Below are 26,608 nucleotides of genomic sequence, written 5' to 3' on the forward strand. Positions count from 1 at the left end.
CGGACCCTGCACCCCTGCCCTCCTCCCGCACCCCAGCGCTGATCCTCCTCCTGCCTTCTGAACTCCTCGGTCCCAGCCTGGAGCACCCTCCTACATCCCCAACCCCTCATCCCCACCCCAGAGCCTGCACACCCAGCCGGAGCCCTCACACACACACACTCCCACACCCCAACCTCCTGCTCCAGGCCAGAGCCCCTTCCTGCACACTGAACTCTTCATTTCTGGCCCCACCCCAGAGCCTGCACTCCCAGCCGGAGCCCTCACCCCCTCCCACACCCCAACCTCCAGTTTCATGAGCATTCATGGCCCGCCCCCATATAATTTCCATACCCAGATATGTCCCTCGGGCCACCCCTGCATTAGACTAACAGTCCCCCCCACACTAATGTCAGCTCTCGTTCCTTTCCATCCAAACATCATGATACCAAAATAGAGTCTGAGAATCTGAAGCCACCACACAAAGCACACATCTATTTCCTCACACCCACATTCAAATGAAAAATCTTAACTCCAGCCTCAGACAGATGATGATATTTTACTGATAGATACACCTGGTATAAGTCTATAATTTGTTATTTCTCCATGAGGAAGTCTAACATCAGAATTAAGGTTTGGTATACTAAAATGGAAAGGGAATGCAGTTTGGAATGGTTTGTTTGGTTGCTTGGCAATAGTGAAGGGGGAAAGGCAGACGCATGGTGCTCAGTTTGAAAACTGAATGATTTTAAAGTTCTCTAGCAAAGGTTAGGAAGCATTTTATCTAGAAAACATCCTAGAAAATTCAGTTGCCTCTGGAAAGAAGTTGTAGTAAATGTGAAGACTAAATTCAGTGTGTGAGAGAGGGATTTTGGTTCTGTTTCAAGTAAAAAGCTTCCCACAATCTTAATTACAGAATTATTACTGAGGCTTGCAAAGTTCAGCCCCATGTGCCTAGATAAAGTAGCACATTTGGAAGATATATTCAGTGGACCAATAGATACTGAAAATCAGCAATTAACACTGGAACCATTTATCAAAATTCAAAATAATAAGAGAAATAAGTTTTAAGAGTATGGTTTGGCAACTAAAATATACTAAGGAGGAGGACTAAATTGTGGCTTTTCTACAAGTCCCATGGATAGGGCCATATGTAATTACTTTATGCCCCCTAATTCCTCTGCACATAATTAGATGGATCAAGACCTGGCTATAAAGCAGCAATAGTGCAAAGACTTGTTGAAGGCCACTGTATTGTTTTAGGGAAAAGGAAGGGAGTTAATGGTTGTTTTAACGTTAACTGTTTAAACAATATATTTTGAAAGAAGTCTGGGTGTCCTTTAAGTTTCATTCAGTTGTTACCATGTAATCTAGGGTTAGAAAGACTTTGGTAGATGTTCACTTATATAACATGACACGGAGAATCTTGGAGTTTTGAGCTAAACCTCCCAATAGTTTACCAACTATTGGTTTCTTTACCAACTTTTACTACTCCCTCATCCAAACAAATCAAACACAGCTGCAGGTAGCTGGGTGCTGCTTCTCAAGAGCTACTCAGGAACTGGGGGAAGTGCTTGCCTCTCAGAAGATGCCCTTCTCCCCCCTATTCATAGAAGACTCCCTAGCTACTCCCATGCTCCTCTCTTTGAAGGTGTTGGCTGGTGCTCTCACGAGCTTCCCCTCCCTCTCTTTTACACCAAAGCTGTGTCAGAAAGAGGCCTGAGAGAGCAGTATTTTGCCATCAGTCACATTGCCAAGGAAAGCAGCATGTATGGGGAGTTTGTTCCACTGCTGCCATGCTGCTGGATGAAGAAGCTGTGACAGCATGCCAGGGCACTGCCTGGTTCCCAGTGAATGAGGAGTTACTCAGGTCAGCTTTCCCCTGCCTTAGCTCAGGGCCATAGTAATGGTTGTATGGGAAAGAGAGGGGAGTTTGCCTTAGGCTCTCCACTCTGGGGTTACTGGACTAGATGAACCCCAGTCTAGATGGTTTTCCAGTTTTACTTTCTGCATGTGTTAAATTTTTTACTTTCTTGTTACAAACACTAACTCTCAAGGGAGAGACACTGCTGATTGCTTTTCTGGTGAGTCACTCAAGGAGAATTCCCTTTCTTGCCACACCCTGAGACCTCTGACCAGCAACCACTCCCAGACTGGGACTCAAGGTAATAGCATCCTCAGATTGCCAACAGCAATAGACGTCTACCTACCCTCTTTCCCAACTCTTAACTGAGACTCTCAGAGGACAGTGGCTGAGAGAGTAAGGGCTTGTCTACATGGTGAAGTTAGTGTGCCTCAAGCTAGGGTGTGAATTTACAGTGTACTGGCTACTCTGCGCTAACTCACTATGTGGACATGCTTACTGCGCACTAAAAATGCCTTCTGTGCCCTGGAACTCCTTTTCTGCTGTGAGGACTTTGAGAAAAATGCTAGGTCAGCAGCCAGACACCAAGTGAGGAGAGATACTTACCAGAAACCCCTCATCCCTGGCCCCACCCCGGAGCCCGCACCCCAAGCCGGAGCCCTCACCCAATCCCACACCTCAACCTCCTGCCTCAACCCAGCCCAGTGAAAGTGAGTGAGGGTGGGGGAAAGCAAGCCACCAAGGGGTGGGGAATGTAGTGAGCCGGGGGTAGGGCCTCAGGGAAGGGGCGGGAAAGAGGGTGGGGCCTCAGGGAAGGGGTGGGGCTAGTGTGTTCGGTTTTGTGCGATTAGAAAACTGACAACCCTAAAGTGAATCAGTATATCAGTATCATCCCTGCTCACACAAATCGATAAAGCAGAGGGACAGCAAGTGTGCTCATGAACAAAAAAAAAGAGCTAATAATTCTAATTTTAGACTCCGTATTCTGGATAGTTCCCTTTTACACTAATACCTTTAATTTAGCCAACTTTCTATTAAAAGGCTCATAGAAGTCTTGACTCTGACTTTGGCAATGCAGTTTATTTCTCCAGTGAAAGTCTCACCATTTACCCTCAATGCCTTTTTGAAAAACTCCTAATAGCCCCAATTTGGTCAAGGTCCATCCAGAAACTTTTCAGCTGTTTAATCTTGCAATTTAATAACATTTGCTAGTAACAGCCTGATAACAGTACCCAGAGGGAAGTTAGACAAAGCTGGACTACATTCAGCATTTCCTTCAGAGCAGAGAAGGCCAGAAACAGAAAACTTTTAAGAATGTACGGCTCTCTATTTACCTTCTTACAGGTCTGCTCAATTGTGTGTGATAATACAAAATGGCTACAATTGCCTGGGCTAAATTAGCAATGACATTGAGTTACCCTTTCATTCAAATACATGCAATAGTAAACAGTAACAACATAACTAAAGCTGTAAAACAGCTGAATTTTAGCAATAATGAAAAACAATAAATACATTCAATCCCATGAACTAACAGCCTCCAGACTACCATCAGATTGGTACACAACTATTACAGATCCTGATCCTGTCTGGCCTTCTGCAGCATATCATATTTACTTAAAATTTGGCATCTAATAGTGTCTATGCCATATAGTTTTCTATTTTAGGAGGAATTGGTGCTTAGACTTTTACTTTTTTTGTTTGTTTGTTTGTTTTGTTTAGTGTAACAGATTATTTGATACATATACTCCTTTTCTGATTATGCAGTTGTGGGTAAAGCCACGCCATCCCATCTAGAATGGAATAGTAAATCATTCAGACATTATGCAGAACTTCACTGGTTTTTTTTAAAAAGATGTAGTTATGGAAGATATTTCACAGTTTGAAATCTACAACTCAGCTGGACATGTGAAACAAATTACAGGTGACAGAAAGTTACAATTCTGCCTTATGTGTCATTCACACCAACTGGCAGCTCATTGCTACAGATACTAGACCACCAGTGCCAGCTTGAATGGATTATTTTCTACCACAATTTATAACTTGCATGGAAAAAATGTAGCAGTGTGGAATTATTCAGTTGACACACATCATCTTGGATTTAACATTCTGTTAAATTAGGCCAAGCAACATTTCTTAATTGTTTTATTACTTATTTTTTAAAAGAGTTTCATTTTCTAAAATGTCATAGACTCATAGACTTTAAGGTCAGAAGGGAACATCATGACAATCTAGTCTGACTGCATATTAAATCCATAAATAATTTTCCAAAATACTGATAACTATTAAAGTCCCTTATTTGCAGAGAGCTTGAATAAAATACACAGCCCCATCAACCATTAGATTTTTGATATCGGTGGGAGTTGAGAACTCATCACTTTACACATTTTAAGTGACATATACAGATCTCTGTGTTTTATTCTCCACTCACCTTTCTCCTATTACTGGGATTTTAAAAATATATATTACCAAATCATTCTGGAGACAGAGAAATACATGGACATTTTGATCTCTTTCAGCAATTAGTTCCAGAATCATGATCCAGCTACAAGAGATCTGTCTCCCATACTCACTAGCCTCACTCTTGTGTTTGGTAGTTTAATTATTGCAGAGGAACATGACTATCACTGCAGGTCATGACTGCAGAAGCCTACTCTTTACTAAGACTCAGTCCCAGATTTTTAAAGGTATTTAGTCATTGCGCCACTAAGCTTTGCAAGGCCTAAGTTATTTAGGGGCCTAAGTCTCATTTCTAAAGGTGACAGAGGCACTTAGGATCCTCAGTCTCATTGAAAGTCTAAATACCTTTATAAACTAGACCTTAATTCATAAATGTTTCCATCATTGCTACCATGTAAAGGCCAATTTGTTTGGAAATAGCTGGAGAATGTTTAAAGTAATGTTTTCAGGAAGAGGGATTTTCTTCTTGCTTAAAGAAAGCAGTCAACCCCTCTTAAGTTTGTGCCCTTTGTTTCCAGTGGGGATGGGTAAGCACCAAGGGAGGGAAATGGAGCTCCCACTAGAAATACAAGATCTATCTGAAAGGATCCAAGGGCAGAGGTCCTTGGTTTCAGCCGGCTTTGAACCTAGGACTGTGGGGTGCCTAGGTCATCGAAACTCCATCACCCCCACAAATGGAGACAGATGAAGCAGCAACTCACTCATCTTTGAAGGTAAAGCCTCACAGAAAGCACTGTGAGAACATCTAAGGCCTGGGGCATCTGATTTGCTCACATCCACTATTGAAGCCAGGAAGTGACCCAGATGAGTTGTTTGAGCAACCGTGCAGGCTCCCTGTTGCTGCTGGATCAGACGCCGCTCTTTGCCGGTCTCCTAGGATGTGTGTCAAACCCCATTCCTGAATCCTCCTCCACTCCTGCCCCCGCTTCTAGTTCCTCCTTTACTCCTGCTCCATGCCTGATCCTTGCCTCGTCTCTGGTTCTTGCCCCTGAGCTTTTCTCCTGACCCTTGGCTTCTACTACAGCTTTGACCCTTGCCTTGACTCTTGACTCTGATTCCATCTCTGATCAATGGTGACTGGTGGTGAGCCTACTTACAAGGGAAGCATTGGACTGGGCTTTATCCCTCTTAGAAGAGGGCAGCGCAGTTTTCACCAACTGGGTCACTTTCATACAAGCATTCTCTGCTACATTCGTCGACCCTCACTGAGCCCATACCACTGAAGTGGCACTGGGGAAGTTCTGGCAAGAGCAGGGACCCGCTACCACATAAACCACTCACTTTCAGTGACTGGTGGCAGATGTGGAAAGGAATAAGGCAGCCCAATCACACCAAATCTGGTGAGGCTTGAGTGAAGAGATGAAGGATTAACTGTCCCATGTCAAGAGCCTCTCCCAAATGAATGCTTTCATTGACATAGCTCTCTGAATTGACGCCCAATTATGAGAAAGAAAGAAAGAAAGAAAGAAAGAAAGAAGTGTGGGTCCACCCCCATCACTGTATGTTGAACCAAAGCCATGTGTACCAACCCCTGAGGCAATACCGATTGACCTAAGCTGCCACCTGACCCTGGAAGAAAAGGCACTGATGATATTAGGGGAACATGTATATCTATTGCATGAACTTGTGTATCTACAGGGGGGCATCTAGACACATGCTCACCTCTTGCTTGATCAGAAAGCTGCCAGGAAACTTAACAGGCCCAGGCAAGGTAAGGGGAGCTGGCTTGGGTAAGGGCAAGGTAAAGGGAACTGTTAGTTTTCACAGTACCATCCTGGTACTACCTCCTGACTGGGCACCCAGACGTGAACTGAGACCAGAGGGGCTTCTCCTCATATCTAAGCTCTGATACAGATGTGTCTCCTGGATCTAGCCACACCCTTCCACCTCCAATGATTGACTCCAGGGCTGCAGCAAATTTCAGCAATGCCGAGGTAACCTTGTGCAGCCCCCTCCAGCCCAAGAGTGGGCTGTATCCTGTCAAAACTATCTATGTGTCCCTTGTCTTCAGGGTTGGTGACCTACAAAACTGTGCCCTTAGATATTGATTTCTAGGGACACTGAGAGGTTATGCAACTAAATGCAATCCATTCACTGCGCCTTCCCTGATTCTTGGCATTGCTTGGTAGTGCAGCATGACCCCATTATTTCCTGATGGAAAAGATCAGTTTTTCTTTCAGTTACTGCCTGCAACCCACTGAGTCCCATTCTCTAGCCCTGTGTTTAGAGCTATTCCCAGGACTGTGACACTTGGGAAAAAAAACCCAGGCCTTGGGGCCTAGCCCACAGGACACCGTCCCCCAGCTCCCTAGCAATTATCAAGACTTCTTGGAAGTCTTTGAAGAGAAAAATGCAGACATTTTATCTTCACAATGGAATTATGATTGACACATAGATCCACAACCATGTTCCCTATGGGTGGATATACCCTATGTCAGAACCATAACTGAAAGCCCTTTGGGCCTACACATCCAAGAAAACCTAGTGAAGGGCTTTATCTGGTTAGCCACTTCCCTGGTAGGGGCCCTGGACCTTTTTGTGATAAAGAAGGATGGAATGCTATGCCTCTGTGTAAATTATCAGGCTTTGAACCAGATAACAATCCAAAACTCACAGCCCCTGCCCTTAATCTCAGAGCTACTGGACTGAATGTGATCCACCAAAATCTTTACTTAATTAGACCTCTGCTGGGTTTACAATCTGGGGAGGGTTTAAGTGGAGGACAAAAGGAAGATAGCATTCTGGACTCATTGGAGGCACTTTGAGTAGGTGATCATGCCATTTGGATTAACCTGTGCTCCCATCCCCTTCCAACACTTGGTATGACATGTTCAGGGAAATCTTAGTCGTCTACCTGGATGATATTGATATTTTATGAGTATCCCTAACATCACAATAAACACACCTAGTTCATCCTGGAAATATTACAGAAATGTGGACTATATGTGAAACTCAAAAAATGCATGAGTGACCAGCCATCCACTGAGTTCTTGGGGTATATCATCTCCCTGAAGGGTATCATAGGGACCCTCAGAAGGCTGAAGCAATCCACAACTGGGAAGCATCCGAGCCCATCTGGGAGCTGCTGATCTTTCTGGAATTCAACATTTTTTAATTGGCGATTCATTCTGAATTTCTTGGGGCAAAAGGCCTCCCCAACTTCCTTTCTCCGCAAGTCTGCCAAGTTCATTTAGTCACCTGAAGCACAGTGAGCCTCTGATTAGCTCCAGATTGCCTTCATAACAGCCCCCATTGTGACACATCTGGGTGCCACTCAGCCATGCATGGTGGAAGCAGATGCTTCAAGCGTGGCTCTTGGTGCTGTCTTGTCCCAAAGGCTTGGGCCCCAATTGGTATTGAACCTTTACACATACTAATTTCACAAGCTCACACCTGCTGAAATTAACTATGAAATACTATACAGAGAACTGCTTGCTGTGAAATCCTCTTTTGAACAGCGACAATTCTAATCTGTAGGCAGCTTGATGCCCAGTACAGGTCTTCACCAACAATAAAAACTTTGAATATCTCTGGATGGCTTAGGCACTGAACCAAAGACAGCCCAGGTGGGCACTATTCTTCTCCCAATTTAACTTCACCCTTTCATACCATCCAGGAACCAGAAATGCAAAAGCAGATGCCCGATCACATAAATGGGAATATTACCAGGGAAATGAAGAGCCCAACTGGAATCACCCCATATCTCTTGAAGACCTATAAATTCATTAACACCTGACCTCCCTGGACATGCCTGCAGACAGCCACCTCTGCTGAGAAGACTCCCAGAGAAGGGAATGGCCAAAGTGCAACAATCCATATGGAACAGGGTGACACACATCACAGTTACACATTCAATTACATTTATGCCATGACACCTTGCTCACAGGCCACTTTAGTCACCTCAAGACTTTTTTCACTCTTGCTCATTTCTTCTGGTGTCCTGATATGAGTACTGAAGTCTGAGACTGTGTAGACTCCTGTATTACATGTGTTTGTACTAAGATGCCTCATGGGAAACCCCTTGACATCCTAAAACCTCTGGAGACTCTGGATCTCAATCACTTTGGACTTTGTTTTGGAACTCCCAGGCTCCAAGGGTCACACTGTAGTCCGAATGCTCATAGACCAACTAACTAAGGTGGCCCACTTCATTCCCTGCAGCCATCTGCTTTTGGATGAAGCAGCAGCCCAGCTGCTGGTGGTGCACATCATCCACCTCCAGAGGCTTCCAGACCAAATCATCTTTGATCGAGAGCCTCAATTTGTCTCTCGCTTCTGGCAGGAGACACTCTGCCTAATGCATCCGCCTCTACCATATATCACAGCCATATCGACAGGCATTTGGTGAGGGTCAATCAAGTACTGGTGCTTTATTAACTTCCATCAAGACAACTGAGTTTCCCTGATACAATATAACAAATTCTCTTAAAAATAATACCTATCATCTACACAGGACAGAGCTCCTTCTTTTCAAATTATGGATATCATCCCCATTTCCACACTGCATTATCTGGAGGCTGTCAATTGGGTCCAGAATTCACTATATCCAAGATACTTTTCCTCCAGAGTCACCTGGAAGAGGCTAAAAAGGCCTACAAGTGATTCTCGGACAAGCAACCCCAAATGTCAGGCATTTGCTGTGAGCCAGAAGGTCTGGTTTTCCAAAGAACACCTTGGGACAAGCAAGCCTTCTCAGAAGTTAGACCATCAGTTCCTCAGTCCCTTCCAAATCTACCAACTGGTGAACCCAGTAGTGTTTTAAGTTGCAACTTCAGTAGTCCCACTTCATCTATCCAGTATTCCATACATCACACCTCAAGCCCTATATAGAGAATCCCTTTCTGGATCAGCTTCAACAAACCCCTCCACCAGTCGAGATTCAGGGGCACAAGATTATATAGTACACGGAATCCTTGAATCCCATCTGAGGCAAGGTTGCCTTCAGTATCTCACAGTCCCAAGGAAAGATCCTGCGTGCCTATATCCATGTCCCCAAGCTAGTGGAAAAGCTGATATCATCCCAGCAAGCCAGGCTCAGTGCCACCCTGGAGGAGTGCACAGGCAGTGTAAGGATCAAAGGGTGCAGGTTCCTGGTTTCTGTTGGTCTAGAAACTGGAACTGTTGGGCCCTAGGTCTCTGATACTGCCTCGCTGCCACCAAGGGAGACAGACAAAGGAGTACCTCACTAATCTTGGAAGGTCAGGCCGCAGAGGAAGTCCTATTGGAACACCTATTGGAAAGCCAGGAGTACCTGATTGGCTTGCACCCGCTTAAGCTAAGATGTGATCTGAGTGGTTTCTCTGAGCAACCACACAGACTCCCGGTTGCTGCTGCATTGGACCCTGTTCTTTGCCTGTCTCCTGTGTTCTGTAACCAAAGCTGTTCCTGCTATGCTCCTGTCCTGTTCCTGCCTCACTCCTGCCCCAACTCCCTGTTCCTGCTTTACTCCTGCTCCATGCCTGATCCTTGTCTGGTCTTTGGTTCCTGCCCCTATGCCTTGCTCCTGACCATCAGCTCCAATTACACCTCTGATCCTTGGCTAAACTCCTGATTCCGGTTTCTGCTCTGACCATTAGGAACCAGAATGTAGACAGGCTGGCCTAACACTGTCATGCTATTAAATTAGTACATTTTGAGTGCTATTGCAATCTAAATTATGATAAGCGCTGTACACATATAGGAAAATTGTGTCCCTACCACAAAGAACTCAATAATTAATAGTAAAGCATACTAATTGTTTAACAAAGTCTTTGTGTAATACTGGTACTAATATTCAGGCTTGGAGAAACAAAACAGAATGCATATTGGCAGAATGAACTTTTTCTTCGGCTGCTGACTTATGATTTATTATTTGTTGAGTGCCAACAGTATTCTTCGTGACATATAAATAGATAAATAAAAGATTGTTTCTTCTGGTTTCAATGGAACTTAGCAGAATAGCAGTTGGCATGCAGGACCAGCAGTGAAGTGGTTAAACTACTTGCAGTGCTGAAACATGAATATGCTTAGCAAATGCATTTCCATCTTCAAAAATGAAAAGCCAACATAAATACACAAATAATGTTTACATAATGGGGAATGAATGGGAATAACTATCAACTGGTAATTCTTCCAAACAAAGAAAGCTTTTCTGTGACTCAATAATCCTCTTATGCACCAGCTATACATAATTGATACTTCTCAATTATACACCTGCAAAAGCAGCATATGATTATCCCTTGTTTAGCCAGTTTTGAATCCAGCCTGCCAGCTTTCCATATTTTCCATGACTCCACACCTTATATTTTGCTAATGCCTTTGATAGGGAACTATATGTACTCTAATTATGGCATACAGTGCCTGTCTGCTCTATTCCCCCCCCTGCTTTGTCTAGCTGAGCAGCATGGTATCCGCTAAAATTCCATTACATTATTCAGGTATGACCTTCCTTTTCTGAAATCAGATTTACCCTCCCTTAATCTGTAATTTTCCATTTCCTCCCCTATGGGTCTTGTTCAGACCTCTGATCTCTCTTTCTTTGAGCTACCACATTTACATCAGATTGAGCTCTTTCAGTTTCACGAAGGCAAAGGAGATAGTTACATTATAAACAACAAAATTGGCAGCATAATTTAACCCCTTGCTTCACTCTAGTCAATCAACAATCAAAAAGTGACTTGAGCATGGTAGGTTTCAGAGTAGCAGCCGTGTTAGTCTGTATCCGCAAAAAGAAAAGGAGGACTTGTGGCACCTTAGAGACTAACCAATTTATTTGAGCATAAGCTTTCGTGAGCTACAGCTCATGATAGTGTGCTTTGCATCTGCAAGTAGCTTGGAATTTCTGAGCAGCTCTGTGGGGGGCACACGAAAATGTCTGCCACCTCCTGAGGTGTGGTGCACTGCTCAGTGGGAAACATGTATGGATACACAGTCATGGGTAATAAGTAATAACTGTAAAACAATAACAAGTATTTAGATAGCATCTTGTGCAGTAAATGGCTTCCAAGGAACTTCCAATGGCATAAAACATCTTCACCTCCTACTGATCTCTAGGTCCCTTGCCTGAATGCGGGGGGCGGGGGTCGGGGGGAGTATTTTCTTCATCTGTGAATACCCACAGACGACTGATAGCCTTTGGTTAATTAACCTAGAATAATGTTTATCTGACCCATGTGCCAGGGACTTTGCTTTGGAGCTCTACAGATGTGCAGAAAGCCCTCCATAGCCAAATCCTCCCATCAAATACACACACACACACACACACTCTCTGAAGTCAATGGGAGTTGTGATCACACATGTGAGGGCATTTTGAGGACATCTGTTTTGCACAAGGGTGTTGTCCGTGATTGTGTTGGGGTCAACACTTTTGTTATATGTTGGTGCAGAACCAGCAGAATGAGACTTGCATCCCCACTGACAGGTGGTGTTTCCACTGATGCACAGCTGTGCTGCCTCTCCATAACCAACTGCTCAACAGAACAAGTCCTACTGCATTGCCTTCACTTATTTGTGAAGTGCCAGACCACTGGAACATTGCAGGTGGTAGGCATCATTTGTAAACTAAGGCTGGTTACTAGCTGACATCAGTGGTGCAGCTTATGTTTCCACCCAGAGCAGTAAAGTACATGATTTTATGTAATTGATGTCACTGGATGATTGTACTGAAGTCCATGACAAAACTCCTATTATCTTCAAAAGGCCAAGATTTCACCCACTGTCTATATTTTTCCTTTTGGAGCACTGATACCTTTAAACCACTCACACTGTTACCTCCACACTTAAGTATGTGTTCTCTTCTGAGAGGAAGGAGAGTGGTAAAATGCACAATAGATCTTGTACTTTTTCTCCCACACACCTTTCTTTCTGTCACACTTCTATATGTCAAAGGGGAAAAACCAGAATCTAAAAGTAATGTCATGTCCTGTAGTGGTGCTAGGCATAAATACCACTGTTCTCTATGAGGCCTTTACAAACAATAACAAAAGTGTGTGGAGGGGGGAAGAGGGATGCATTCAAAGTGAGCCAACTGCTTCCCCTCCTCCGCCTACAATGCTTTAGCCATTTCATGAGTCTCTCTTCAGTTGTCAGGATCAGCACCCCCCGTGCAAATGAACTCACCAGAGATCAGGTCCCAGAACAGGGTTCCCAAGTCTGTGCTCCAAAAGGATTTGAGGTCCTTATAGGTGGGATTGCAGAGCAAAGCTTCTCACTGCTGCTGATAGAGAAAAGGAAATGAGAAACTGAAAAAAATGGATGAAAGAGTCAGGGCCTATCATTGTTTTATTTCCCCTGCTAGTTCAGACAAGGTATTCCGTGGAGCTGAGACAGTCATTGGAAAAAAGTAATGATTTGGTGACTCTGATAACTCAAGAAGCCAAGACACTACTTATCTCTTCTACACAGCCCTGAGTCAGTGAAACAGAATCAATTCCTTGGTGAAGCAGTTTCTTCTGAGTAAAGCTTCACTCCATATTTGGCAATGCATTTTAACAAATAAACAAGAAGCACTCAGCTAAGCAAGCTGCTAAAATGTGTTTCACTGTAAGGGGCTTACTCATTTCCTTTGAGCTCTCTGCCACATATTGTTTACAGAACAGATACCTCTCAAGCATTAGGGTAAGGCTAAAAAAATGTGAGCTATGATTTTTAAAATTCTTTCTTCTACACACATGGCTGGTTAATAAATAAAGCAATGGAATTCAGAACCAGACAATCCTGAAAAAATGTTAAATGTACCATGTGCTGAGAGTAACTTGGAAATAAACTTTTGAAAAATTTGGAAAAAGTCTTAGAACATCTGACACTCACTCTCTCACACAAAAATCCTTAACAGATGCCAACATCTTTTACAGTACAGTGTTTAAACTATGTTCTGCTTTCATCAGGAGATTTATAAACAGTGCTTTTATCATCAACAGAAATGAAGGGGCTTGTTCCTTTTAAAGAAACTAAGCTGTACTGTGGGCAACAGATTCATGAGACTTAAAGAGACAAGGATCTATTTTTAGATCTGTTTACAGTTCTCTCTCTTTAATCTCTCCTTGTTTGATCTCTCTATGCATTCATTTTTAACACTAGCAGTAGGAAAAAAATTAATCGGGTTTTTAAAAATAACCCTATTCTACTGACCACAGAGAGTTGGACAGAATGAAAAGATAGGAGGAGAGGGGAAAATACATCTGTAGCAGAGATAAAACAAGTTAAAGAGTTTGCTAAACGGAAGGATATGGAAAAAATTTACAATAGTACATACAGATGCAGAAATTTTACCCTTGTCACAGCATTTAAAGGCTTATTAATGAATGTTGGCTTAGTGCCAGAGCTGCAACATCAGTATGTGACAGGAATAAGTCTGAGTCTCTTTCTCCCAGTAGCTAGCGGAGCACAGTTGTGTTACAGTGGCTGAGGGCTGTGATGGTATGAGGAGCCTGGGAGATATTTGTTACAAGTCCCTCCTGCAGGAGGATTCCCTCTGGCTGCCTCAAAGGAGAGCGCTCACCTGCTTTGTGCAAGGCAAGCTACAGAGATCACAAGAATAAAATATTGTTTCCTAGATCATGGCAGGGATACTCAAAGAAAGACACAGGCCAAAGCAAACACAGACACTGAAACTAGAATTTTCAGAAGGGCTCAGCACCCTCAACTGGGCCAGTTTTTCAAAAGAACTCTTCTCCCACAGAACCTAAATAAAGCCTCATTCGTAAAACCTGTACCAATAACCAATGTGCTGAGCTCTTTTAAAAACCTGGCCCTGAGAGTGGGTACTGAGTGCCTGAAAATCCATCCCTGGAACAGTATTTACATGGCCCATGCTTCCCAGACCTCAATCATTCACTGTTGGACTTAGGATCATTATAGAGAAGAATTATGCTGATATTTAACACATTTAAAAAAAGGTCACCACGAGTTAACCTTATACCTCTGCCATATTATTGGATAAAGATTCTCAGAATGTAAAAATACAAAGGCTATGAATGTGCTGCTCATTAACTTTAAACACTAATATTAGGCTGAACTATTCCATCTGAGTTTCCTTGAGGAGGAAAAGCGCTTTATATCTGATTGAATTGAGGGATGAACTCCAAATATGTCTAACATGTGGATTTCCTTTGTGTTCAGAGGGTTTTTTTGCTAGGCAGCTTGGATTGTAATTATTTCATCTGGTTTTATTCATGCTTGGGGCCAGGTCCTGACTGTGCAAAAGAGCCATAAAGCCAACATATTCAGGAATTTGAAGATTCCCCCTGCAGGAGGGAATCCCTACTTTGTATACAGCCAGCATAGCGGATCCACATTAACCTGTGTCAGCCCTCTCCCCAGCAGCATATGAGGCATTTGGGGCATAGACGAGGAAGGTGTCATGGCAGAGTACTGTTGTGCGCTAGCAATCCAGCAGCCATTGTAAAAAGTTCCTGGGAACTGTTGCAAGCCAGCAATAGTTAGAACAGCCTCATGAATGCTTATGTCAGAGGCCTAACTGGCCTCAGAAGACTTAGGCAAATGGGAGATTGTAAAGGTGGGCTGGACTCAAGTATTAGGCCTTGGTGTCCATGTTCAGGTTTAAAACCAAGTATTGAAATTGCATATATTTCAGTCTCCAAACAAAAACTTCCTGGCTATATAGGAGCATAGGTTTTTCTATAGCTAGTTACCCCATTGATTCATAATGTCTGCCTTCCTCCCCATAGAGGACAAGAACTGATGCATCAGACAGATGTGAAGCCCTCATGTACAATTCACATAATTCTAAATTCTGGTCTCTGTTGCACCAATCTGACTTCGGCGGTGTTACTATGATTTACACCAACATAAAGCAGAACTTGGCCCTTCGTGAATTGTGCAAAAATATATGTTCCCTCCTGACCCCTACAATCAGCTTATTCCCTGATGCCTTGAGATTTAATTTCTGTTGCTGGTTATAGCTAAGAATATTTATAACTTACTATAAAATTACCTATCCCTTCAAAAAAAAAAAATCCATCCATAGTATTTAAATTCAGGTTTCAGAGTAACAGCCGTGTTAGTCTGTATTTGCAAAAAGAAAAGGAGTACTTGTGGGATAGTGAGTTTGTGTGTGTGTTTTTTGGAGGGGGGTGAGGGGGTGAGAGAACCTGGATTTGTGCAGGAAATGGCCCAACTTGATTATCATGCACATTGTGTAGAGAGAAAAGGAGTACTTGTGGCACCTTAGAGACTAACCAATTTATTTGAGCATGAGCTTTCATGAGCTATAGCTCACTTTGAGCTGTAGCTCACGAAACCTCATGCTCAAATAAATTGGTTAGTCTCTAAGGTGCCACAAGTACTCCTTTTCTTTTTGCGAATACAGACTAACACGGCTGTTACTCTGAAACCTGTCATTATGCAAGGCACTGCATTTAGCCGTATGGAGTGGAAATCTATCAACTGCATGAAAATCCGATGAAGTGAGCTGTAGCTCACGAAAGCTCATGCTCAAATAAATTGGTTAGTCTCTAAGGTGCCACAAGTACTCCTTTTCTTTTTGCGAATACAGACTAACACGGCTGTTACTCTGAAATTGTGTAGAGAGTTGTCACTTTGGATGGGCTATTACCAGCAGGAGAATGAGTTTGTGTGTGGGGGGGTGGAGGGTGAGAAAACCTGGATTTATGCTGGAAATGGCCCAACTTGATGATCACTTTAGATAAGCTATTACCAGCCCGACAGTGGGGTGGGAGGAGGTATTGTTTCATGTTCTGTGTGTGTATATAAAGTCTGCTGTAGTATTTAAATTGAGATTCTCCTGTGATTCCACAGGTTGATTATAGGCTGCAAGATTTCCTTTTATTTGTTCTAAATTTACTGAGCATTAATTTTATATGCTGATTTTTGTAGGATAATTTGGGAAGTGAAAGAAGGTGATATGGAATATGTTTCCAGAAAAAAAAATAATAAAAAAGTATTACAGTATCCATTCTTTGTCTGCACATTGCCATTTTCCTAACCAGTAGAAAATTGTGTGAATCTATGGAAGCCAAAGCATTAAACTGTAAATCCTATATAGATGACAGTGTTTCCTGTTTCTTCTTCACTGTAGATTTTCTAATCAGATTTTTTTCTTAGACATCAAAGCAGAAGAACCTACTATTCAGCAAAAAGAAAAAGGAAATTAGCTATTTAGTGAAAAAGATGTAGACATACCAAAGGAAAATATTTTTGTATGCTTTTTATAGCAATGAAAAAACAGTCAAAAAGAGCAATTTCCCTAAAACCTATTTTTTACCATAAGTAAATTTTCTGAGATCTTCCACAGTCTGCAGCCATTCTGTTGATTTGGGGCCATATTGATAAAACTGGCAAAAGGACAAAATTGATAGAAGCATCTTTTTGGCTGTTTAAAATATTTTATTTTGTTGATGGAGAGAGAAGGAGAGAAGTCAGAAGGAAACACCTACATATAAACACACATGTACTAAAAAAATACTAGTGATGGGCCCAAGCCAAACCCCTAGTCTCGTCCCCCATCCCTAGAGCTAACCTTCCATTTCTGGATGGACCTGTGAAAATAATTTTTGACTACTCCAAGCAGAAGGATAACTGAATCTAGACACCAGGATCTCACCACTATATACAAGGCTGGCCTGTGGTGGGAGACGTTTAGCAAGTTTATTTGATAGTTAATACCTCAAATTAACTGATTTTTTTTAAAAGTCTGTGTATTGAAGGATCTACATCTATTTTGAAAACTTTTGTTTACTGAAACCCCAATTTTCAGTAAGAAAAGATGGGTTTGGGTAAATTAAAAAAGTTACTATTTAAAAACTATACAAATTTGGTTAAATGTGTTAGAATATTGTGGAAAATGTTGTTGAAAATGCACACTTTTGATAGTGTCTACTTCTTTTATATAGAGTTTTTGGGGAAAGGGGCATTTTTTTTAAAGAAATAACTTTGCGCCAGAAATTTTGGCCAGCTCTAATTAGAGACCACATTCTACTTCCTCTCAATCCTGGGCTTAGCCCAGCAGCCCCTGGTGCATCTCACATTGCGGAGATGTCTTACTTGCGGTCAGGCTACCCTGTAGAGGAACAAGCACAGATGCAGGCAGCTGGCTGGGAGGGAACTTGTGGCAGCGGGCCCCTCTCTAATACAGACTACATTCAGTAACACTGTGAACAAGATAAAACAAACTTCTGATATTCTGAAGGGAAAAAAGAACAGCATATGCACATCACTTTCGCCAAGCCTTTATTAGCCATAATGATCTAGCTAGAAATATAGACCACACAGTTTCAAATTCCTTTCTTGTCTTTTAGACAATAAGAAATCCTTTTTCAACTGGCCAATCTACTCCTCCTGGCATAGGAGGCTTCAATATTCAAGCCTTCAGCTGACTTCATTTTGTTCCTGTATATTTATTTTGGCAATTACCAGTGCTCATAAACTGTGTAGCATGAGGAGCAGTTGCTCACAATTTCTGAGCCAGAGCAAGGCATGACACAGTCGAAAAGCCTCTGGGATAAATTCTTGCCTTGGATACATACACATAACACCCATTGATTTGAAATGGGATTATACATGCCTATCTGTGAAGGGGTTCACTCACTGCAAAGCATCCCTTCTGGCCAGGTAGGCATAGTAGCCATTGGTCTGGCCACCGCCTGCCAATGGTCACTCTGTTGCTGTGGTCGTCCCTCTTCCCATAACTTGGCCCTCCATCCAGGTCACGATTTAGTTCTCCCTTTTTGGGGTAACGAAAGCCCAACATAAAGCAGTCCAGTGTCCTCACAAGAGGGTCTTTGGCCCCTGCCTCTGGTCTTCATTCACTTGCCTCAAGGGTTTCTAGTGTCCTTGTTTCCTTTTCCAGATTCAGGCCACATTACCAGTGACTGGTAGGGGAACCCAATCCCTCTCACTACACCAGGTTCCAGCCCATAGACCCTACAAATAGCAGCCCAGGTCAGAAGTGGCAGAAGCTCCCTAAAAGTGGGGGACCAAGGGCACCCAAACAATGGGCCAGGCCCCCCACAGTGCCCCTTCCCTGAGTCCTGCTCCTGCACTGCCTCTTCCCACTGAGGCCCCGCTCACTCCTCTCCACTCGCTCCCCTCCTCCCCCATCACTCACCCTTATGGCTGGTAAAAAGCTATGCCCTCCCACTTTTAAAAGTGACGGTGCCATGGCCCCCAGGTTCCCCCTGTTCTGGAGCCCCTGGCCCACGCCTGTGCAAATCCACTCCTTGCTGCTGTTTCCCTGGGCACTTTCCTACCCAGCCTTGCCCTTTAAGCCTCTTAAGTTCTCCTTACTCTATTCCTCCACAGAACACCTCCCAGGACTTGCCCTCTCCCTGGCAGTCCAAATCCTGCCCTTGATTCAGGGCACACCACCAGGGCCTGCACCATCCCCAGTAGCTGCTTTATGCTTCCCAGGCCGCTTGCCATCCTTCTCTAGTCAGGCTAGGATCCCAGGCCATATTTTCCCCCTGGACTTCCTCCTCACCACCTCTCTATCCCATAATGTGACCGCAGACTCTCTTCCTGCAGCCCTCTTCTGCTACAAACTTCCTCTCCTTACACTCATCAGCTTGGTCCTGCCAGCTGTGCTTTATGGTCAGTTAAGCCTGGCTCTCTTTCCAGGTGCAGCTAGATAAAATAACTGGCTTCTCAGGCTCACACTAAACCATTCAAGATCTATGCAGGGCACACAACCGTACCACACTGTCCCAGGGCTAAAACTGGTTCTTTATCAGTGAACCTCATTGGGCTGAGGTTTCCTTAGTTTATATTCTACCTCCTTGTTCTTGATTATTAATATTTTAGATCCAGCCTTAAGGAATGTCAGGTACTTTTCTCCTCAGGCAATGTCCATGTAACTCCAACAAGCAGATGGTGATAAACAGTTTGGCTTGATTATTATCTGAGTACGAAAGCACTTGGCCATTTTTTAAACTCAGTTGCCAGTTGTTCCCCCCCCCTTTGCCTTATCACTTGTTTTTTCCCTCCACCCTTTGCTATCTTAGCTTCTAGCCCACTTCCTCACCACCAACCTCTCCCTCTTTCCTCCCTACCTCTTAAATTCTCTCAGACTTTACACTGCCTCTATTACTACTGTGTGAGTAAGTACTATTCAAGATGAGTAACAGCAGCAGAAAAACAGGCCCTTAGGCCCAGATTTTATTTTTTTTAAACAGATATTTAGGCATTGCCTTACTCATCTATGCAATACCTAACTGATTTAGGAGTCTAAATGGGATTTAGGATCCTAAGTGGATAAATGCCTTTTGTAAATAACACTTAGGTTCCTAAATCAGTTATTGCAACGTTCAGTGGAGCAACACCTAAATACCTTTCAAAATCTGTCCTTAGGGCCTCACAGGCAACTGAAGTCAATGAAAAGAATCCCATAGGCTTCAATGGGCTCTGAAGTAGAGTACACACACATTGTGAGACACTTCTGCTCAGGGCTGCATTACAGGGAAAGATATTAAGGAGAATACTTTGGGTGGTAAGTCTAATACAAGATGGTGCTCCATAAATCAAGTATTTCACTTCATCCACTCCATAGCAACTACTGATAACACCACTATTTCTGATTAGAGGTGAATAAAATTTAAATTGGCATCAGAAAATAAAAGGTTTCAGGGTAGCAGCCGTGTTAGTCTGTATTTGCAAAAAGAAAAGGAGTACTCGTGGCACCTTAGAGACTAACCAATTTATTTGCTTAAATAAATTGGTTAGTCTCTAAGGTGCCACAAGTACTCCTTTTCTCTTTTAGAAAATAAAAAGGAGCAAGAAAGGATTAGAAACATCCTGGTGGCTAGGAATAATCTATTCACCAGCTTTAATATAGGCCTGGAGAAATAATCAAGAACTACGAAACAGAATCTGCAAATAAACTGCAGTAATTAGTGAGCAGTTAACTGAAGCTCCCTTATGAGCTGCTTTTTCTCTGCATTGAAACAGGAAATAAGGGCTATTTTTTTTAAAGCCAGCCTTATAAAGGTGAATAAGCCATTTGAAATGCAGATAGTAAAGACAAGAATATGAGTATACCAAAGAAGAAATGGACCAATGTCAAGAGCAGATTTAAGTGATTTAATTGGTGGTTTTACTGATGTTAGAGCCAGCCAAGCCCAGAGAACAGGCAGTTTCATGAAATATTACAGTCCATTACACCATATTTAAAAAGGACAGACTGTTCTTGGCAACTAACAAGTTAACATGATCTCCACAAATGAGTCCAGAGAGGAGTTATGAGAGTTAAGTCAAAAACAACTTCCGTGTTTGGGAATTAAATGATTTGACATTAGGGTTGCCAAATTTATAATATTTTAAAACTGGATGCTCCAGCAGGAGTGCTGGAACCTCCCAAGCCCTGCCCCTGCCCTGCTCCTTCGCCCCAAGGCCCTGCCCCTGTGGCCCCACCTTTTCCCCCAAGGCCCCACACCCCGTTTGCTCCTCTTTCCCCCACCCCCCACTTGCTTGCTGCTTTTCCCTCTTCCCCCCACCCCCACCTGGGTCAGGAGGGACTCACCTGCAGAGCCGGGCCTGGGAGCTCCAGCTGCCCAATGTAGGTAGGAGGTGGCCCCAGCTGAGTAGGGGCTGGTACAGGTGATGACCCAACACCTCCCTGCCACCCCTGCCAGCAGTAACAGGACTTTGGGTGTCTGGTCAATGGTACTGACTGGATACAGTCAGGTTCCCTTTTTGACCAGACTGTCTGGTAAAAAACCAGACACCTGGCAACTCTATTTGATATGGGGGTAGATGTGAGCAAACAGTGGAAAGCAAGTGTAACCCACACACCTCATGGGTGTGGTGTTCTGCCCATCTAGTGGCACTGAGACCACTTAGAGAGAGAGTTAATGAGTCTGTTCTACAGCCTTAGCTAAGAGCCAGTTGGCTTTTAGCTCATGCGGTAGAGGCTCATTCACTAAGCCCCAGAGGTCCCCAGTTCAATCCTGCCTGCCAACAGATGACAACCAGGGTCTGTTGGTGTTACACAAGCACTTGTGTAACAAATCCACCACTCATTCAGGGTAAGTGCAGTACTGAGAATGAACAGAAACAGTTTCTTCTTTTTACAATGTGGACTAAGCAATGCAAGGACTCAGTGCTGGGACAGATATTTAGATGATTTCAGAACCTTTTAATGAATGGCTCAAGTCCTTTTGCAAAACTCAGACTTATTTTAATCATTATTGTTGTGTATCAGCAGGAAATTTTCAACAAATGCTAGAGGAATTACCAGCAATTTCTCTACTGTGGTCTGTTACTCTAAAAGGTAATGAGAATGCACAACCCTTATGGAAAAGTCATATAGAATTTAATAGAGAATGACAACCTTTCTAAAGAATTTTTAAAATCACTTATAGCAGAGCTATAACTCTCTATCAAATCCCATAGGATGTTTGATACATGTTATGGAAAGAATATCATTCTCTTAAATTTTATATGTTTTCAGATTGATTTCTATGTAATGTCACTTAATTTCTACAAAATCCTATTACAGGAGTGGGTGGGCGAGGTTCTGTGGACTGCAGTATGCAGGAGGTCAGACTAGATGATCATGATGGTCCCCTCTGGCCTGAAAGTCTATAAATTAAATTCTGTGTAAATAAATCTTCACAATAATAAAAAATGATGCTTGTACATAACCTTAACTATAGAAGGAAGAAACTGCATCACCATATCATGGCTTATGAAAGAAAGCTGTAATATTGAGAAGTCACTAAAGAAATATGACAGTTGTGGAAAAAAACCACAACGCAGCTTGAATGAGACAGGCACAGGATAGATCTAAGACCTAAAGGCTTGTGATAATACTCTGTTCACAAAACAAAGACAAATAGCAATGGCTCCAATTAAAGGCACACTATAGTGCACCCAGATTAGAAGAGCTTCTGTATACTGGGTGTCACAAGTCCCTACTCCCAATCGTTGGTTCTAACTCCAGGCCATGGTCTGGCAGCTGCTAAGATGACCCATTTTTTCAGGTACAGATTTATATCTAAACATATTACCCAGCAGCCAATGTTTTGGAGTTTATTCCTTTGAAGAAGAATCATCTCTGCTTATTTTAAAGCTTTATAAAAGTTATTTTCATTTGCCAAGAACATACCTGTATTAACAGGAGCATTGTACATAAGGCACATACTCTACTCAGCACTGGTGAGCCCCAGCTGGAGTACTATGTCCAGTTCTGGGCACAAAAATTTAGGAAGGATGTGGACAAATTGAAAGAGTCCACTGGAAAGCAACAAAAATGATAAAAGGTTTAGAAAACCTGACCTATGAGGAAAGGTTGTAAAAAAACTGGGCATGTTTAGTCTTGAGAAAAGAAGACTGAGGGGTGACCTGATAACCTCTTCCAGTATGTTAAAGGCTGTTATAAAGAGGATGGTGATCAATTCTTCTGCTTGTCCACTGAAGGTACGTCAAAAAGTAATGTGTTTAATCTGTAGCAATGGAGATTTAGGTTAGATATTAGGAAAAATTTAACTATAAGGGTAGTTACGATCTGGAAAAGGCTTCCAAGGGAGGTGATGGAGTCCCCATCGTTGGAAACTTTTAAAAACAAGTTGGACAAATACGTGTCAGGAATAGTCTAGGTTTACTTGGTCCTGCCACAGCTCATGGGGCTGGACCTGATGACTTCCTGAGTTCCCTTCCAGCCCTACATTTCTAGGATTATCTATCTGAAAATAGCCAATGGCAAAGAGATCTGTAAACTTTAAGTTCTAGGAGACAGAGATTCTACTGAAATAGTGTATTCAAGGATAGAATCAAGACTGGAAAACATGAGCTGACCATGATTTCAGCAAGAAGTTTGTGAAGAACTTTATGAGAAGTTGGGCCTCTTGGGGCGGGGGGAATCTTACTGCACTGCTGGTCAAGTTAGCACAAGATTTTTTTGGCAACATATGCAGAGCGGAATTGATACTTTGACATACAGCATCATTTCTCATACCTTCAAAACAGAGCACCCTGCAGGCAACCTTGACTACTCTGTACAAAAACAGAAGTACTGAAAATGTTGCATGGGATTTTAGCTGCACAAGATTTTGAGAGGGATTTGCACAGACTAGAGCAGAAAAAGAAAGCTAACCCCTAAAGGAGCTGGATCCTGGTTACCTAGAGATCATCTCTCTGCTTAATGTGTGCCGAGATCATCTGAAATTAGAGCAGTTTTATCTTAAATTAGTTTAATCCAAAGTGCTCTGCACTTCGTAGACATGAGATGAAATCCTGTCCCACTGAACTCAATCTGTGGACTTTCAGGTCAGTCTCCTCCTAGGGAGCACAGGCAAATCATACTTAGGCCTGCTGCATGACAGAGCATTATCAGGCCATCACCCAATGTAGGTTTTAATCTTCCACCCACTTTCTGCTGTTTGAGACCAGCTGAACACACAAACTGAAACAGTGCAAGTTTCCTGGGTAGAAGAACTAAGAGCGTTTCATTGTCTGAAGCCAAGAGTATTTTTAACTTAGAAAATTTCATAATATTCAGCATAATCTACAGCAATTATATTTGCTATGTAATGTGTTTTTAAAATGTCATTTAGTTCTAAGAAATCAAATATACGGTGACAGTATAATTTTAGTTGTGTTTATTTTAGTTTGGCAGTTTAGGGCAGGACTTGAGTTGGACTCTAGCCATACTGAAAGTTTACTGAATTTCCCAAGCCTACTTTTTATTTACAAAAAACTCTACGTGAAATAAGAATCAGTCCCTCCCTGGTTGCCTGTGATATAAAGCAGGAAGCACGTATAAAGTGTTATGTAGGCATTTGGAGGTTTTATATATTAAGATGGATAAGTAGATTCTACAGGAAAAATAATAATTGAGGAAGTTACACCTCAATTTTTACAGTCTGTAAAATGAGAGTTGCTTTAAAACAAAGCAAACAACTATTGTTTGTAACTATTAAAGGGGATCTGCAAATTCTGTTTAAATAAGTTGAGTCTGCTTTTTTGTTTGTTTGTTTTGGTTCTTTCTGATGTTTGCGGAAAGCCAGAAAGCTTTTTTATTAAAAAAAAAAAAAAAAAAAAAAAGTGGGATCTTGCCCTACATATTTTTACTTTAGGAATATCAAGAATGTCAAGTCGGATGAAGCTTCAGAACAATTTATTGTGAGCTTTCACACACTTTAATTGAATAGGTAGTAAAATGTTGAAACATTAACAAAGACATCCTTTCAATCTAGTGTTTATTAGACTTGGGAGTTAAAAAGGTATCATAATAAAACACACACACACACACAAAACCAACTTTGGGAGGTTTGTGTGTTTGTAACAATGACTAAGAATCTCTGGCTCTGGCCAGCTTTCAGTCTTGTCTCTCATGGTATCAATCTTAACAGTACTACAGTGGCTTGTGGCAGTTTTACACTGGCATTTTTCTTTACATCTCCCACTGTTGCACTGGCATTGGTGCATCCCCACTTGAGGTAGCAATGGTGGGACTGTTAGTGTAGACCAGCTGCTGGTGTTTTTCGCCATCATCTAGTTTAGCCCAGCTCTGCCCTTTGGCTCCAGAGGGACTGAGTGTAGAATGAACAGGAGTACTATCTCTGCCACAAGTGGATTAAGGAAGAACTTCAAAGGTAACAAAATTCACAGCCTTTCTGAATGGAAAGTGATGCTGGGAGGATGTTTGGAGGGTAGGAGAGAGGGTCAGAGGAAATAGCGTGAGTAATTGGCAAAAATGAGAAACAACTAGATGAATCCAAGAGATGTATGGAAACCATTAACTCCCATCTTGTCTTTCACCAGCAATTTTGCTGCTTTTCCCTGAGCTAGTATAACCATTTAGCTGTTAGAAATTAACTGTGAGAAGACATGCTATTTACACTTTTTGAAAAGTTTGGATGAGACAAGGCTCTGACCTGTAGTTCCTGTAGACTCTCAAAGCCAGATTCTGCAAGGCTATTAACTCACCCACACTTTGTGAGTGACAAAAACCTCCTCCCAAGCACTTTAAAATGCTTTGGAGGATGAGTGGGCATTTTTAGCTGGCCTGGAGCCACTTGTGTGAACAAGGATAGGAACTGGGGATGGCTAACCTAGATGACCCCAGATTCCCCCAAAACCCTTGACAGGCATCTCTCCTGATTTTCTGCCAGCTGGTCCCAGTACTATTGAATCCCTCACATGGCATCAGTGCTGTCCACAAGAGAGTAGGAAGCAATGTATTGAACCAACACATATCACTTCGCTTCCCACTGATAACACTGTGTACACATTCCGCATTGTTCTCCACAATTTCCCTTCCTACTGCTGTGACTGGCAAGAAGAGAAATTGATCTGAGGGGTTAGGTCAGCAGAAGAATGGAAAGAAGGGAGAAATGGAGTGGCAACCTCCCCGCCCAAACCTACACCCTTGGGAAACCATATTTCATCCTCCCCTTCCTTCTGAAGGTATGCACGTGGACTTCAGTTGGGTTGCCTGGAGACTGGGATATGAAAGGCCACATTTTGCCTTGGATCAAAGGGGTAATTAAATCAAGTATACCAGGCACATGGCAGTTTTATGACTGATATGGCATGTCATCAATTTCTGTGCCATAGAAATCTTCTCTCAACAATTGTTTTTACCATGGCCATAGTCTCACAGCACTGTATTATGAATTGAATTAGAAGAGTGGTTTGAAGTGGTTTGAAGGAATGGATTTCAGTCCTATCGCTGCATCCAAACTATCATCATTAATGTCATCCTTAGCTGGAATGTGTGTGTGTCTGAAGTGTAAATGAGCCATACGAGAATGAATTGACTCTGCAGAAAGAGGAATTTTCTATGGAAATATAAAGCAGGCTTCTTTAATAATCTCATGGCAACAGCTGCTTTACACTGTGACATGAAACCTCTATTCTAGTATGAGAAAGGACAGAGCCAAGAACTTTCTTTATCTATTTTAATTACTCCACATCAAAACAGAGGTGGATTAGCTCTGACAGTGCTTATTAAAATGTACAGGCTGCACTGCCCGTTTGCGCCTCCACATCTCAAACTTTAATTCCTACAATCCAACAAACCAAAGAAATTGTGGTTTTCCAGACTCTTCAGGGTTAACATAGCTTTCCTAGCCAGCATTCAGAAAGTAGCAGGGTAGGTCATTTCTCAGTTGAGTTCTCCTGCCTGTTTCACACTGATCCATCCTCCTCCTTGTAACCCTTTTGCTGCCTGCCTTTTTCAAATACCCTGCCCCTTCCCCCGTCCCCCCCGCCTGAGCTAGCCCTATCTGTTTCCCAGCTCATCTGTTATGCCTCAGATCTTCTAATAATTTTGTTCAGCTCCTGTCACTCATCTGCCTATACCATGATCTTCCTGCTACCTCAGCCAAAGTATCTCAGCTCCTCAGGACAGACCCA

General features: G+C 42.6%; 1 long non-coding RNA gene across 1 annotated transcript in view; it reads right to left on the reverse strand.

Moving 5' to 3' along the window:
• The window catches only part of LOC144267754 (uncharacterized), a 99,734-nt gene that overhangs the window by 26,804 nt on the left and 46,322 nt on the right, over positions 1 to 26,608 (reverse strand). Inside the window, exon 5 of the long non-coding RNA XR_013346659.1 lies at positions 12,395 to 12,491. This is a non-coding gene — a long non-coding RNA (uncharacterized LOC144267754). The remainder of the gene's footprint in view (positions 1 to 12,394; positions 12,492 to 26,608) is intronic.

The sequence above is a fragment of the Eretmochelys imbricata genome, chromosome 7, assembly GCF_965152235.1.
Source record: "Eretmochelys imbricata isolate rEreImb1 chromosome 7, rEreImb1.hap1, whole genome shotgun sequence".
NCBI lineage: Eukaryota > Metazoa > Chordata > Testudines > Cheloniidae > Eretmochelys > Eretmochelys imbricata.